We start from the raw sequence: 3,833 nt of genomic DNA on the forward strand, positions 1-3,833 counted from the left end.
ATTCTGCAACAGTTCAAGCAGGCAGCTCACTCCTGTCTTCGCAAGGGCAATTGGGGTCCAGCAACAAATATTGGGAACAACATCTCATGAATGAATGAAGAAAATAAATACTTCACTTAGAAGTATCTAAACACTATCTTGGAAAGACTTTGGCAGCTGGCAAAAGAGGTAGGTTCCATTCTTTTATTTGTGTTTGCATCTCAGGCAGGATTTATGATTGTCAACAAAGGAAACCTTCATTTGTTTAAAAAAGTGTCAGCTTTTTGACATAAGACGCAAAGATTTTCCGTTAGTTGCCTATTCAAAAGGGGAGCTTTTCACCTGTCACTGCTCCTTTAGCACATTAATAATTCTGTGATTCTGAACATGACATTTTTGAATTATGCATGACAGTTTTGTTTTTACAGCAGCTAAGGTTGTTGATAGCAACAGTACAATGTGTTTGAACAACTTTCTCAACATCAGAACAAGAGTAGACCCTTCTGCTCCTTAAGACTGCTCCACAATTTATGGCTGATCTGTGGCCTAACTCCATTAGCCTGCCTTAGGCCTTTGATAACCTTGATTAATAAAAATTGACCTATTTCAGATTTAGATTTAACAATTGAACTAGCATCAACCACTAGAGGAAGACCATTCAAAACCTCCATTAATCTTTGCGTGTAGAAGTGCATTCTAACATCTCTCCTCAATGGCCTGGCCCTAATCCTTAGACTGTGTTCCTGATTCTAGAATCTTTAACCAGTGGAAATTGGTTATCTTTAAGTTATCTTTCCCTATTAATATCCTGAAAATCTGGATTAGATCACCTTTTAACCTTCAAAATTTTTGAGAATAAACGTCTAATTTGTCCAATCTCTCCTCATAAGTTAACCACTGAAATCCAGGTATCATACTTGCAAACCTGCATTGAATTCCTTCCTGGCCCAAAACATTCTCCCTAAGGTGTGGTGCCTATATCTGCTTACAGTACCCTAAATGGGATCTATATAAGTTTTGTTTTTATAACTGCAGCATAGTATACTCCAGCCCTTTAGATATGAAGGCCAGCATTTCATTAGTTGTCTTGACTATGTTCTACATCTATTCACAGCATTTTAAAGAGCTGTGCTCCTGTAGCACTCAAAATTATAGAAAATCCTATAGAATTTTGGCTCACAGACTAGTCATGACCTGACATGGGCATATTCATAGAATCACATCTTACGGAAACTATCCCAAACACGACCATCAAATTCCCAGCAACATGCTGTCCCATCAGGACAGTCCTGCTAGAGGATGGGAACAGTGAAATACAGTCAGGAGGATGTTACCCTTGGTGTCCTTAACTTTGAGTTCAAAAACTATAACATTTTATGGCATTAAATAAAACTTGGACAAGGAAAAGTCCTGCTGATTACCATATTCCACACCATCACTCTTAGCCAATGTATCAATGCTCCTCCATATTGAACACCTAGAAGAAGCACCAAGGATGGCAAGGGCACAGAATGTACACTGATTATGGGGGACTTCATTGTCGATCAGTGCAAGTTGCTCAGAGATATCATGACAGACTGAGTTAGCTGTGTCTTAAAGGCATAGCTGCTAGACTAGGCCTGCTTCAGAGGATGGGACCTTGCGGCTTGTGTTTTGAGATATTTGCTTAGAGTATCTTGGGCTGAGGGGGCCAGTTGACCCTGGGGCAGCTTGTTCCTTATTAATAACAAATACCCTTAAACTCTATATTTCTCTACTCACATCTATCCATTGTAGTATCTTAAATTCAGTTCTATAGTGTAGTGTCTAAGACCTCACTCTTCATATTCTCAAATCAGATTGCCATCTTTTACAAAAGAAAAACCAAAGAACTGTGGATGCTGTAAATCAGGAACAAAAACAGAAGTTGCTGGAAAAGCTCAGGAGGTCTGGCAGCATCTGCGAAGAGAAAATCAGAGTTAACGTTTTGGGTCCAGTGATCCTTTCTCAGAACAGTTATGAGGAAGGGTCACTGGACCTGAAATATTAACTCTGATTTTTCCTTCATAGATGCTGCCAGACCTGCTGAACTTTTCCAGCAAGTTCTGTTTGTGCTGCTGTCTTTTACTGATATCGGTTATGTGTTCAGTTACTGCAAAATTATTTACATAAATCTCATTAGACCACAAGTTAGACACAGTAGATCACAATGATGGCAACTCTGGTAGAGATCTTGCCATTACCTCACATGGAAGGCCCACAATCCGGTCAAAAGTGCGGGCCCTGGAAATGGGCATTTTAGTGCCATACAAGAGCTTCAGGCTTACATGTGAAGCAGCAGCATGTCTTTAAATGCTGTAGGACCATTGAAGACAATAATGGAAAATAATGGAATGATTTATGCATTGATACTTTTTTTTAGCTCCCCCAGAAAATGTATTGTCAGTGCAAGTGTGATTTAATCAATGAACTCAGTGTTTGGGAGAATCAATAAAAAGCCATTTTAATGGATTTATATTGTCTAAAAGAATGTTTCAGGTATGGAATGTGATGGGCAAATTAAATAAAGACCGATAATGTTCAACATGAGGGATGAGAAGCTTTCTTCAACCCAAGGAGGAGTTAGCACTGGAACAGGCAACGTAATTTTCTATGCAGGCAGAAATCCGAGCACAAAATCAATCCGTGCTATAAAGAAACGAGTGGAATTCTTCAGAAACTGTCAGATGGTAGACATCGAGTTGCTTTATCACTGTGCCAAAAGCCCACCAAAATTGCGAATCAACATCATCAACAATGCTTGATGCAGCTCCAAACAGAAACCTGAGTTTAACTAAAGGCCAGCAGGAGGAGATGAGTGCTATAAATTAGCCAGTTGGGAAACTTCAGAGAATTTTACAAGTGAGAATGAAAACTATTCTCAGCAACCAGATTGTTAATATTCCTGATCGTATTGATATGATTTTGAAAATTGTACAGTCATTATAAAGGGGCCTTGAGGAACATCACACAGGGAATTTAATCGCATTGTCCGAGAACTCTTGTCTTATTGGCATGAAGAGAAAGTAGCTTTGAGTTGACAGATGGTGTGGTAACAGAAAAGAGCTGGCCACAGTGTAGAAAATGTGTAGTCATGTATAGAATACAATCCAGGGTCATAACATAAGATAGAGCTCTTAAAGATAGTGGAATCAAGGGTTATGGGGATAAGGCAGGAATAGGAAACTGATTGTGGATGATCAGCCATGATCATAATGAATGGTGGTGCTGGCTCGAAGGGCCAAATGGCCTACTCCTGCACCTATTGTCTATTGTCTATTGTCTATCACATTAGGTTTCCGTTACAAGATGAGATCAGTCTATGTCCACTTCTCTAGCAAAAATCCATAACCTTCTTGGAGCATATTCACTGAGTCTGTTTGAAGCTAGGTGTTTCATGTACAGTTCCCTAGCCCCTTAAATATCAGCTTATTCTTGAGGGAAATGATATTGAACTGCAGCAAGCAACAACAATGGAAAAGAAGGATATCCCTAAGTTCCTAGATGGCATTTATGTGAGCAAACACAAATTACTCTTCGAATAATATACCACTCTTTTAGATGCTCAACTCTTTCTGACAGTAAACATTGAAGACATCTTATGGACTGAAAAAACACAACAACTTCACTAAACCTTAAGCAAATGATCCTGCAAAAGGAAGTATTTTGAGAAATAGTGGCTATGTAACAAGGAAAAAGTTCCAGAAGTCAAAGATACAGAATAAATGATGAAGACAACATCTTTAAGGAGATCAAAGAGAGTCAAAACAGAATCTGAACAATCATGGCTTGATGTAAGGACAACAATCTTTCCATCAATGTCAACAGAATGAAGG

At 38.9% G+C, this 3,833-nt stretch overlaps 1 pseudogene; it reads left to right on the top strand.

Moving 5' to 3' along the window:
- Nucleotides 1-2,865: 2,865 nt before the first annotated feature.
- On the top strand, nt 2,866-3,542 carry LOC125462687 (large ribosomal subunit protein uL6-like; annotated as a pseudogene).
- The last annotated feature ends 291 nt before the right edge of the window (nt 3,543-3,833 follow it).

This window comes from Stegostoma tigrinum, chromosome 21 (genome assembly GCF_030684315.1).
Source record: "Stegostoma tigrinum isolate sSteTig4 chromosome 21, sSteTig4.hap1, whole genome shotgun sequence".
In the NCBI taxonomy this organism is placed as follows: domain Eukaryota; kingdom Metazoa; phylum Chordata; class Chondrichthyes; order Orectolobiformes; family Stegostomatidae; genus Stegostoma; species Stegostoma tigrinum.